This window comes from Dryobates pubescens, chromosome 11, assembly GCF_014839835.1.
Source record: "Dryobates pubescens isolate bDryPub1 chromosome 11, bDryPub1.pri, whole genome shotgun sequence".
In the NCBI taxonomy this organism is placed as follows: Eukaryota; Metazoa; Chordata; class Aves; order Piciformes; family Picidae; genus Dryobates; species Dryobates pubescens.
The window spans coordinates 8,158,229-8,170,908 of record NC_071622.1 but is presented as its reverse complement, the minus strand read 5'-3'; positions in this window follow the sequence as shown (position 1 = coordinate 8,170,908).

Genomic DNA, 12,680 nt, shown 5'->3' with positions numbered 1-12,680 from the left:
CTCCAGCAACCACATCTAAAGGTCTTTCAAATACATCCATGGATGGAGAGTCCACCACTTCCCTGCGCAGCCTATTCAGTGCTTCATAACCCTTTTGGTGCAGAAATTTTTCCTAACATCCAAATTAATCCTCTGCTGGCTCAACTTTAGACCATATCCTCTTGTCACAGAATGATAGAATTGCTTCCATTGGAAAAGACCTCTTAAGATCATTGAGTCCAAACACCACTGCCATTAAACCATGTGACAAAGTGCCATGTCCACATGTTTCTGTCCAGGTATGGTGACTCCGCCATCTCCCTGGGCAATATATTCCAATGCCTGACCACTCTTTCTGTACAGAAAGCTCTGTTGCTTGTTCTTGTACCTAGGAGAAGAGAACAACCACCACTTCACTACAACCTTCTTTCAGGTAGTCATAAAGCATGAAGTCTCCCCTGAGCCTCCTTTTCTCCAGGCTAAACAACTCAGGTTTTCTCAGCTACTCTTCACAAGACTTGTCCTCCATACCCATCGCCAGCTCTGCTGCTTTTCTTTGGTCATACTCCTTCACCTCTGTGTCCTTGTAGTGAGGGACCCAAAACTGAATCCAGTGTTCAACATGAAGCCTCACCAGTTCCAAGTACAGGGTCACAATCACTTCCCTAATTGTGCTGACCACATTATTTATCTCCGACGATAAATGTGTACAGCTCACATTAGCTCCAATGGGGAGACACCACATGTCTGCATGGGTCTCCCCTCATTCCCACTGCTGGGCTCATGGCCCCATTTTGTTCTGGATTAGGTTAATGCTGCCAGCACTGGTAACTTTCTCTTGTTCTTAACAGTGCCTAGGTAGGCCACACCAGTAACTGCAGCTGATGCTGGCTAGTATGTAGTTACCTTACATTTTGTTTGGATTAAGCCAAAGTCAGGTCTCTCAACAAGCTTAGGGCTGTCTTTCCTCCCCTTCACTTGGACATCAGTCCCTATCTTACAGTTCTCTGTGTGAATGCAGATCTCTGATCCTTAACCTGTAACTGGACTGTTCCCAGTCTCTAATAGACACCTCTAGCCTATGGCATCTTCTCCCCATGCACATCACTGGCACACTCAGCCAGGACAATCACATTTTGCCTGCAATGATACCTAATTTGTAGCCTGCTGCCACATCCATAACCTTTGGAAAGCACAGCTGCCGGGACCAGTATACTAGCTAGGGCCATGCCACACTTTGCTTCCTTCTTTGCCCTCCACAACAATTCACACCTCCACATCTCAAGACAGCAGCTCCTTTGCACCATCCCTGATACTCCACACATGTGAAGATCCAACTCAAAGTCACTGACTCACATGAACAGGACTGTGAGAGATCCTAGAGAGCACCTCACCCAGTCCTACCTCTCTACCATCTTGTTGTCCTCTGGCTCCATATCTTAAACAGACAAAGGAAAGGAAGAAAGTGCAGAAGATCAGTGACTGCTGTTCCACACAAGGTGAGCTGCTCACACTTCCCTGGCTGCCTGGCCAGATCTGCCTGGTTCCCCTGCCTTTAGCTGCATTGACAAGTCTTCAGGCTGCATTCATCTTTTTGCTTTCTTTGTATGAAGCCTTGAACTTGGGAGGCTTGAACCATGAAAGTAGCATGTTGGAGCTATAAAAATACCAACAGTAAACCATTTAATAATAGAAAGAGTTCCTTTAAGCTCTCTTAGATTTGGCATCTCTCAGTCTCCCACCCACATAAGCAAGGATAATGTGAAGTTTTACTTCTAAGCTTAGCTGTATCACTGTGATTTGTCAAGCCTTTGGTGGCTGATGCATGGTTTGCCAGGAGCCCAAGAAAGAGAATTGAGGGTCTTTGTGCTGTGTGTTCTTTGAGTGATCCGTCTCTGCCCCTCCTTATCAGGAATGGAAACTGGCTGAGATGTGCTTGAAATTACACTGCATCCCCAAAGCTTGAAATTTAGGGCTCACAGCCTGCCTGTGTTCCTAGGAGGATGAGAGAGATGAGGCCTTTTCACTGCTGACCTCTGCATCTAGCAGTACAAAATATTTTTTCTCAGTCTAGACAAACAATGACTGTCTCACTGATGTGTGCCTGTCCTTTTTTCACCAGCCAAGCCCCGTGCTGTTTCCCAGGTTGGAGAGGCAGCACAGCAGGCAGGAGATTTCCTCCTTTTTTGTGGGGGCAGGAAAACCCTTTTCCCATCTGAGTGTCTGCAATAACCAGGGGCCAGCCTCACTGGCCGTTGTGAGAGTCATACAAGTTGTCCTCTAAAGACTGCAGGACAGCAATGTGATTCCCTTCAGCAAATGCACTGTTGAAAGAGATTTTATTTTCTGGCACAGCTATAAGCTGCCAAAGAAAGCATCCAAACCAGTTTGAGGAGAGCCATATTTTATTAAATATTGTCACTATTTCTGTAGTGTTCATATGTGAGCCTGTCTTATGTGAGTGTGCATGTCTCAAATGAACACTGCCAGCCACTGAAAATGTCACCTACAAATTAATCTGGCTCATTCCAGGCTTCTGGAAAAATGAGTAAGCGTGATCAGTAGAAATTCTGTGGCCTCCTCATCAATGCACATGGCTCCTCTAGCATCCTCACTAGGAACAGTTCCTCTCCCAAGGGACACAGTCAGTGGCAGAGTTAAGAAATGCATAGGTGAGCAACTGTCATGGGACCCTGGGCAAGCAATGCTGAGAAACTGGGTCATGCAAGTGGGGAAAAGTGGGTAAGAAGGCTGATGACTGCTGATCAGGGTCACTTGGTTAATTCCTGGTAGCAGAGCCCATGCCAGTCCCTCTACCCTATTGCCTCAGGATTGACAGAATCACCTCTCTGTCAATTCAAGAGCAAGGGAGTGTGTTTCAGGAACAGCTCTATTGTCTTAATTGCTTGTCCTACTTTAGAGATTTTGGGATGGCTAGAAGCAGCTCAGAGGAAACAGGGTCCATGCTGGGGTGGTGTCTGGGATGTCCTGATTTACACCAAGGACTGTCTTCAAACCCTGGGTGGAACAGGCAGCTTGGAGCTTCCAGCTGTTCCTGCCTCCTATGGCTGGATCCCCTCTGCTGCTGCTAGCAAATGCAGCAGCTTAGTCTAGAGTTACTTGTAAGTTTTATTTGTTTTAAAAACGAAACCGTTTCTTAACAAAGCATTATTTTATTCAGCACAGATGTGCAGCCACGTCTGGGCTGGCAAATGGACAGGGCTTTGTAAGAAGGCAGCAAACCAGTGGGGCAGGGTCGGGCAGAAAATACAGAATCAATTGCCTCAACTGCATGGCAGCTCCAGGGGATCGTCCCTGTGAATAAGGGGCTGTGCCCACCCTAGCCCAGGATGAAGTACCGGGGCACTGCCTGCTGTTAGGTCAGCAGAGAGCAGGAGGGAGGGAGCCATTGACTGCCTGCCCAATCCTGCTCCTGGTGCCTCAATCACAAGGACTCACCGACCACGGCTCCTTTTACAGCAATAGGATTTTACGTCATGATGACATACAGAAACACCCCTTCCTTTTAAAAGGCAGCTCCTTTAGTTCTCTTCAGCTACTGACACCAAATGCAACTTTTAAATGTCTTGCAATACACATGACAAGTAGTCTTGTATCACTGTTTTCTACTTAACAAGTTAATAACGTGCCAACCCAAATCCTGCAGTTACTAACACCACCGGTGGGACTCATTAACCAACGTGAACACATATTTAAGGGAACACTAATATTCACAACGTACATTTTAAAATTCATGTTGTCATTCTTGAAACCACAGCTCGGTTCATGTATTCTGTTGAAACGCTTGTTTGGAAAGGATTTCTCTCACACTTTTTGTCTAAACACACACACTGTCACTGGGTGGGGTATCGTTCTGGTGAACGATACCCATGACAGCTTGTCATCACAGAAAGCTCTTCCTAGCTGTCAATTAAAGGGTATTTTGAAAGAAAGCAGCTCGTTTAACCCCAGTGGGAGCAAGTGTGTCTCATTGTTTGACAGTGATCCCCTTGATGAATTTGGGAGCAGCAGCAACGGCAGCGCTGTGGGGCCGGGTTTGCAGATGAGCACAGGGCGGGTGTGACTGGGCTACAGGCTGCTGGGTGATAAGGACCGGAGATTTACAAGGTGCTCATGTCCTTAGCAAAGGAAAGGCAAAAGAGGATTACAGATTCACAACAGTAATCCACATGTAGGAGTATGGGCCAACAAAGGCGTCCTAGGGATACCAAGCCATTTTCCTCCTTCTTGTAATATTATTCCCCATCCAACTTCCCAATAAATCTATCCACCTCCATCTTCAAATATGTTTGGGTTTTTTGTCCATGCTAACCCCAGTAGAAAGTTTCTTCAGGTCTTCTCTGGCTGATGTATGGGACCTATCTAATTCCCAGATAAAATGTCTTCATAGCTAGTTTACACTAATTTACTCTGGAAAAATGACCCTTTGATTAACTTGTGGATTAACATCCTGCCCTTTCCACTCTCTTCCCCCATCCTCTCTTTCTTCCCCCCACCGCAGTGTATTTACAGGCATCTCTCACATCCTGGTCATCTTTGCCATCTCTGTTTTCTGAGCTAAACAAATCATTTTGTTCTTGTGTCTCCTCACCACCTTAGTTTTCCATTTCTCACATCATCTTAGTAGACCTCTTCTGCACCTGCTCCTGTTTCAATTAAATTTTCTTGAGCATGAGTGCCCACACCAGTACATGGTACTCCTGAGCTGGGCTCTAAGGCCTCATACAATATTTGTCACTTGACCCTATAAATATCACTCACATAAACATGCTTGATTTCTATATTTCCCCCCTCAACAGGGTGGTCCAGTCTCAGGGCTTTCTTGTTCCTTTTATTTTCCTAAGCACTCCTTGCACAGTAATAAAAATGTACAGACTCAGTGGGGATCTGTTTTAACTTCAAATGTGCTGATTCAGTTCAAAAACCATTAATTCAGCGGGAATCAGGGCCATGGGGTGGAAATCCTTTCCCAGTTAAAACAGAGGTGAGAGGGACAGCCTTTGGCAGTCTAGGAAATAAAGTGCATTAGAAAAATGTAGCAGAACATCAGAAAGTGGCTATTGACTTGGCTATGTTAACAGAGAACCAGGGAGTCTTGGGCATTTCAAATCAGGACAGGGCATCTTTGTAGGATATCTCCTGTGGCTTGGATTTGGTCTGTGGGGTTTGATGCATGCGAGCATTACATTTCTCTAACCTGCTTTTAACTGGGTTGGACATGATGGTCTCCGCTGGACATCACATTGGCTGAACATGCGAAGTGCTGTACAAACCTGGCCAGACAGGCTGGTCCTGTCTCCCAAAACCCCTCATTATTCAAGAGGGTAAGAGGATGCAATGAAATGCAAAGCAAACACAAGCAACTGTGTAACTTCAGCTGCACGCCACTGCGGTTCCCCTCTCGCATGGGTCTGGTATGAATGCCCCAGGCACGTGGGGCTTGGCACTGGACACAAGACTGCCACCAGTATGTGTGCTTCAGAAAACAGGAGCACACCTGGGTAAGTGGCTTGGGTATGTAGGGAGGGTGGAAAGTGCCCAGTGAATCCAGTTTTTGCTTCTTACCCCCGCTTTGTACTTAGGATGAGCAGAAAAACTATCTGTGCACGTCAGGAAGCTGTCAGCACCAAAGCACAAAATAAAATGACCATTCATCAGAGCATTTCCACAAGATGTTTGGTTGATGAAAAACATAGGCCAACATCAGGAGAAATTTCCTGAGGCTACAATGCATTAAACTGTGGGATCACCTCCCGAGAGGAGCAGTGGGAACCGTGAAACCAGCCTCTTAAAGCACCATAAAACATTCCGTTGGTGCCAACCCGATTCTGGTTCAAGGGAGCTGCACTGAATCATCTACCATGCCTTTTCCACCTCGCCCCTAAAAATGCAACCCAGGAAGTACAAAGGAAGAAGGACAAACAGTGATGTGAGTTTGCTAAAGAAACAGAACCTTTTTTACATTATTTGCATGTCATAAACCCCTTGTGCTCGCCCTGTAGACTTAATCTTGATATTCCAATGCCATCCACAAAAAAATTCAGGCTTAACCCTCACAGTTTATATTGTCACTATAAATGCTGGTAAAAAAAATATAAATATATATATTGTGCAGTTGGGTGCAGTTTATTCTTTTATATTTTAATGGCTATAGCAAAACTCCACTGCTAACTAGTAAAAAAAAATTATATATATATATATATAATTAAAAAACCAAAAAGTTGAATGTGTTTTACAGCAATGTCGTCATGGGAAAGCTGTATTTCAAAGTGAGAGCATCACCAGCAGTGATATGGACATTTTAAAGCATTTTAAACATTTTTATTGGGACACTAAAAAAAAAAACCAACCAAAACCACCAAAACCAAACCCACTTCACCAAAATCTCTTTCCCAGTATTTTAGCTAGTAGGGTTGCGGTGTATAAAGGAAGGGTTCTGACGCCTGCACAGGCCACCCAATACTGAGCCACTGCTCAAGTGTCTTGAACTCTAAGTGTAAATGGAAAAAACATCTCAAATTAAGCAGTTCTCCTGGAGTAACAAAGTTGCTGATAAAGCAAACCTTCCCACAGGACAAGCACACCTGCTGGAAGGTAGAGAGATATTTTTATGTGTGGGATTTTTTGACTCAAGATAAAATACTTCTCGTGAGTAGTCATATGGAAGACAGCTGGCCAAAAATAATAACAAAGGAATTTGTGTCCCTTGGGAAATTCTGAGGTTTAAAGAAAAGAAAAGAAAGAAAAGGTGATTTTTGACTTAAGCTGGGACAAAAAGTTTTGCTTGCTGATTTTTTTTTCCCCCCTCATTTAATTACCTGTTCCCAAATAAAAATAGTATGTTTCTTTTCACTTTACTACTTTGACATTTCTTGTATTTTATTATTACATAATTCTGGAAGTCCCAACCATCCACTACACCATGCTATTATGTTTCCTTTATGCTCTGCATTACATTGACAGGCATAATCTGTACCCTTTTTTTTCAGCCCCCTATTAAACCAGCTGAGTTTCTTCATGAAACTGGATATCAAATCCAACAAAGGTCCTCAGGCTGGGGGGATGATGGGTTTTGACAGTTATTTTGCCAAAGTGCTTGTAAAAGATGTAAATAAGAGGCTAGAGCAGCTGGGAAGAAGAGAGGCACCCAACACGACCTGAACAAGCTGAGGCAACATGATTGTTGAAAAAAAGCTGAGCTAGTTCTTGGGCTGATGGATGGCAGGCAAGTGGCCTGGCACAAGCCCATCGTCACTGGTGGTTTGATTCTTGCCGTGGGCAGGGGAGCAAAACTTCACGAGGGAAAAATATTGCACCCAGAGAGCACCTGGCTCCTCCCTTAGCTCAGGAAACCCTATGTTCTTGGCCAAGCAGTTGGACCAAAAGGCACATAAATGTGCAACACAGGAATAAAACAATGCAGTCAGAAGGATGTGAGGAAAAAACCCAACATATGAACGTGTTGGTGAATTTCTCAGCAAAAACATGGATAATGTTGATACATCCTAGGAAATGTTTTCAGTTACTCCAATCAGCATTTTGTGGGAGAAAAGTAGTCTCCTGGAAAAAAAAAAAAAAGAAGAATTGATCTGCTCTACCATGAAATTTCTAATGCTCATTATTTATTTGGACTCAGCTGCAATGCTCAGGGCTATACAAAACTTCCTGGATCCAAAAATCCTCTAAACTGCCCCATAGAAACTAAATAATTACCTGGCTAGCACTAGCCACTTCTGCTCCAAGTGTCCAGAGGCCAGATCTTTTAAGTATTTCCTAAATGTCAAGCCAAAGTGACTCCTTTCACCAAACTTAAATTCTTGCCTCTCTTTTCAGAGCCACACACTTCCAGAGGACAGCTACATTCTCCAGAAGGGAGGTGCATAAGGGGTTACTCCCTAGTGTGAGGGGCTGAGAATCAGACCCTTGCTCTCACATACCTTCTGTCTACACTGCTTTAATTTCCCCATCGTCTCCCTTTCTGTTTGTTCTATTTTCTGCCTCTTTGTCTTTCCTCTCCAGTGTTTGGAGACCCTCTTTCCTTTTCCAGCCTCTCTCTTCCTCCCATCGTTTGCCCCCAGCTCATTCCTTCCTTCCTTTCTTTCTTCTTTCCTTGCTTCTCAGCTCTCTTCCTGGAGTTTCTATTCTCTCATCCCTCCTCCCTCTCTTTCACCAGGACTTCCTCTTCTGCTGCTGCAGGCACCTAGTCTGCCAGGGAAAAGGAGGAGAAGGATGTGCCATGTCTAGACAAGGCTGAAACACAGACATCCCACTTGCCTGGGGACCATTTGCAGGTCCTGCAGGTCCTGCTGCTTTCAATCTGCAGGTATCAGCTATGTGGATTTCAGTACAGGGGTGGGAACACCAAAGAGGTTGTTGCAGACAGCGCAGAGGGGTCAAAATGCTGGAGTCTTGGCCTCTGTGCTTACAAGTGTCCTTTGAAACCCAGGAGAAAGAGCCTGAGATGAGTGGTGCATCTTCACCTGGACCTCCCCCATTGTTACAGATCTGAAGTAGCTGAGTTTTGAAATACTATCATTCCTTCCTCCCCCCCCCCCCCCCCCCCCCCCCCCGATATTCTCACTTATTTTGACTGCCATCAAAAAGCCCAGCTGAGCCTACCCAAATTCATCACACCTGTGACCCACGCTGGAGGTAGAGACAGCTCCTCCAGCTGAAGAGGCCAGCGTGGTAATGTGCTACGTTATCTCTAGTGCCACTGACTTCGGTCTATTTAATTTTCCCTTTGATTTTAATATAGATTTATTGAAAACAACAGTTATCAAAACAAACTGCACTGGCAAATTGGTGTTCGTCTGTAGCTGTACAAGCACCTATAAAGCTGCCAGCGTATGAAATAAATGGTGCTATATGGGAGGTCAGTTATTGCAATAGAAGTTCCCCAAGGATTTGCACTGGGCAGTTTAATATTTTTCTTATTACCTCCTTTTCTTTTCTACTATTTATGCCTCTCTGTTCAAATTTAAAACACACAGCCATCTGCCAAGGCAAGCCTCTCTGATAAAATCATCTCTGGTAAACCTTTTAATGAGTGGGCTTCCCTCGGAGTACCAGCAAACCATTCAAAAGGCAGGCAAATGGGGACAGAGAGCCCAAGTTTTCTTCCTAAAAGGTTTCAATGCCCAGACTAGCTCTTTGTTTTTCCCTTCTTCTTCTTTTTAGTGCCCTGCTTTTGAAAGGCTTTGTCCTTACCTCATGCTCTTTGGAAAAAAAAAACAACCAACCACCACCCACTGTTTAAAACCCTGCTTCTGGCCACGTTGTTTAACCTCCATTCATATTCTGTGGCAGTACCCCACCTTACACAAATCGTACCTGGTATCTGTGGGCTCATCCCTACACGTGGTGCTACAAAGAAAACCAAACGCAATCATAGTCTGAACCCGTTTGTCAGAAGAGATAAAAGAGTTTCTGTACCGATCTCCACATCAGGAGAACACAAATCAAACAACATAACTGTCAAATGAGGAGACGAGGTGTTTAAATGCCTGCAGAAGTAGGAACTCTAATTACGGAAACATCTATAATGTAACTAATATTATTTACATTAGAGCGATGCTAATCCAGACGAGGGTTAATGTCCCTGCTCCTAAAACATTGCAGTTTAAATAGACAAGAGAGAGTGAGAGGATGGAGGGGAGCATCAGCATGCTTCGTGCCCGCTGGAAGATGAAGGATGGAGGCAAACTCCTCACAACAGAAGAGGAAGAAAGCAAGCAAAAATGTGCGGTAACGAAGGGGAGTCTAGGTGCAGGCAGAAAGAGCAAGGCATTTGCTCAGGCTCACACAAGCTAGCTGGGAGGGTGGTGGAAATTTAATGGAAACCGTGAATGGCTTGTAGGAGTCTCTTACTCACAGAAGCATTCCTTGGCAGTGGGCAGTGCTTGGATCGCACTGAGTCATGGGCAGTCTTGAACCGTGCTCTGCAAAGCTCCAGTTAACCAGGAATGAGCTCCTACTGCCACTTCTTAAAGCCTGGCTGGTAGAGGTGGACCTTTTTCTCTGTGTGAGAGGTAAGAGCTCCACAGAACAAGGCATATTGTTTTGGTTGGCAGAGAAAGGGTAAAGCTGATGGAGAACAAGCAAAGTCCTCCATCGTCTGTGCCTCTGGACTGAGTCATTGCTCAGGACATCAATATGCAGACAACCTACCCCATGCTCAGGGCTGAACCTTCTGGTCTGCCCTGGTTTTAGCTGGAATATAGTTAATTTTCTTCCTAGTAGCTGGTGCAGTGATGCATTTTGGATTCAGGGTAAGAATAAGGTTGGTAACACTGTGGTCTTTTAGTAGTGCTTATCCTAAGTCAAGAACTTTTCAGTTTCCCATGCTCTGTCAGTAAGGAGGTGCACAGGAAGATGGGAAGAGGCATGGCCAGAACAGCTGATCCAAACTAGCCAAAGGGGTATTCCATACCACAGGATGTCATGCTCAATATATAAGCTGGGGAAGATGGCTGGTAGGGGCCTGATTGCTGCTTGGGCACTGGCTGGGCATCGGTCAGTGGATGGTAAGCAATTGCACTTGCCTTTCTTGGGTTTTGTTTCTCTCTTTGCTATCTTCCTTTTCATTACTATTATTACAATATTTTATTTCAGTTATTAAAGTGTTCTTAACCCATGAGTTTAATATTTTCATCTGATTCAGTTCCTCATCCCACCTGGAGGAGAAAGACTCAGTGAGCAGCTGAGCAGTGCTTAGTTTCCAGCTGGGGTCAAACTATGACATGTCCTTAAAGTCTACACTCTGGAGGACCTCAACCAGCTTCCACTGGACTCTTTCTAAGTCTAAATTTGGGCTAAAATATTGTCTTGTGCTTTTTCCACTGTGGTCTCCAGCTCTGGCAGCTGTTTCCCAGCTGCATAGAGTACTGATAAGAGGACATCTTCTCCTTCTCCTACATTCTGCCCCTTCCCATTCTTTTCTTATTGCAAAAGCTCAACGCTTGCAGCTCAACACCTCCAGTCATTTAGAGACCACCTGAGGTCTTTCCTATCTGGTCAAGAAGCCCAAATACAACCTGGGGGTGGACAGAACCTGTTTAGACCATATGATTTTTGACATGAATTTCTGCAGTAGAAATAGAAAGAGCAAGTATGACCTTCTGTAGATAAAGCTACTGCAATATCAAATATAGGTCTGATCTCTTCTTAAGGGATCTCAAAACATTTCTCACCCCCTTCAGAAACTCAGTGTAAAGTGTAACAGTCCTACACACCTAAAATGAGATTAAGATCTTTTACATTGGGAGAGAAAGAATCCTCTCAGTCTGGCACTGAACTCAGCAGATTTTCCAAGGCTCTAGTAACGGTTCAGCACAAAAGGGAAAGCCAGCAGAGGAGAAGCAGAACACTAACAAGTCTGAATGACACGTGCAGCCAGATTGTCTGCTTCACTGACAATTGATGCCATCCCCATTACTGGAAAAGTATTGTAAGCATGCTTCCATAGCACTGTGCAGTTTATTGCAGCAGATAGCCAGCACTCCTTCTCATGGATTATGGATTTTGTGAGCTGGTGTAAAATGGCTTGCTCTTCCCATGCCCAAATTTACTGGTGGAGCCAACCAATGCACAGCCAGAGAGTGCTTCCCCAAGCATCTTGTATGCTTTGGAATTCCACAGAGCAGCAACTATATTATAAATACTCCTGTGGCACAACTAAAGAGACAGCCTACACTAGCAAAATGCACTGTTTAGTCTCACTGTTGAGGACAAAATGCATAACAAGGGAGAAGGAGTTCCACAAACAAGATCTGAACTTGGGCAAGGAGACCTCAAGGACCTCTACAGATGCTCCCCTATTAGGGAGCCGAAGGCTGAGGTATTTAAGTTATACAACTTATTCTGACCATCTTGGAATCACCAAAAAAAAAGAGCAAAAGGGAATGCCAGGGGTCAGCAGCCCTTGGCCAGTAGGAAGGGCCAGATGGGCACCCAACTGTAGCCGTGGGGCAGGCAGCGGTGCACTGAAGGAGTAGGTCAAGGCAGGCAGGGACCATGGGTGATTCTTTCAAGTAAAGCTCTGCTACAAAAATGATTGAGAAAGAGCCCTAGAGTATTCCCCTGGTTTCTGTTAATATTCCCTCTATACTATCACTCTCCTTTTCTTTTTCTTTCACTTCCAAATTGTTTCATAAGGAAAGACAAGCAATTTGCCTCTCCTGGAAGCGGAGATGTGACACAAGCGTGTGGTTTCACACCTTCACATCCCTCTTACATCCTACACATACAGTCAAAAGTGTCCTGTAAGGAAAACTGCTGTGGTGGGTAGGCAGAGCAGAGGATGGGGGAAGAGGAAGAAACAAGAAGAATTGGAGGCTGAGGCAGAGCATCACTGTGAATCATAGCAATTTCCTCTGATTCTGTTTTATCATTGCGGGTGGGAATGTAAAAGATGCAGAACCTGTGTGAACAAGGTCAAATTAAATCACATTTCCAGGCTGGGGAAATTACTTTTGCCTGCAGCAAGAGAGGTGCACAACACAAATGAAGGAGGGGAGGTTCATGCCACCAGGCATGCTGCATCCAGCTAATGCAAGACAGAGGGAATTTATAATTAGCTCACTGAAATATATCCCTGCAGGATTTCAGTGGAGGGAGGGGGTCACACCAATTGAACATGTAAGAGAAAGACCAACTGAGATCTGATTTCAAACCTATTG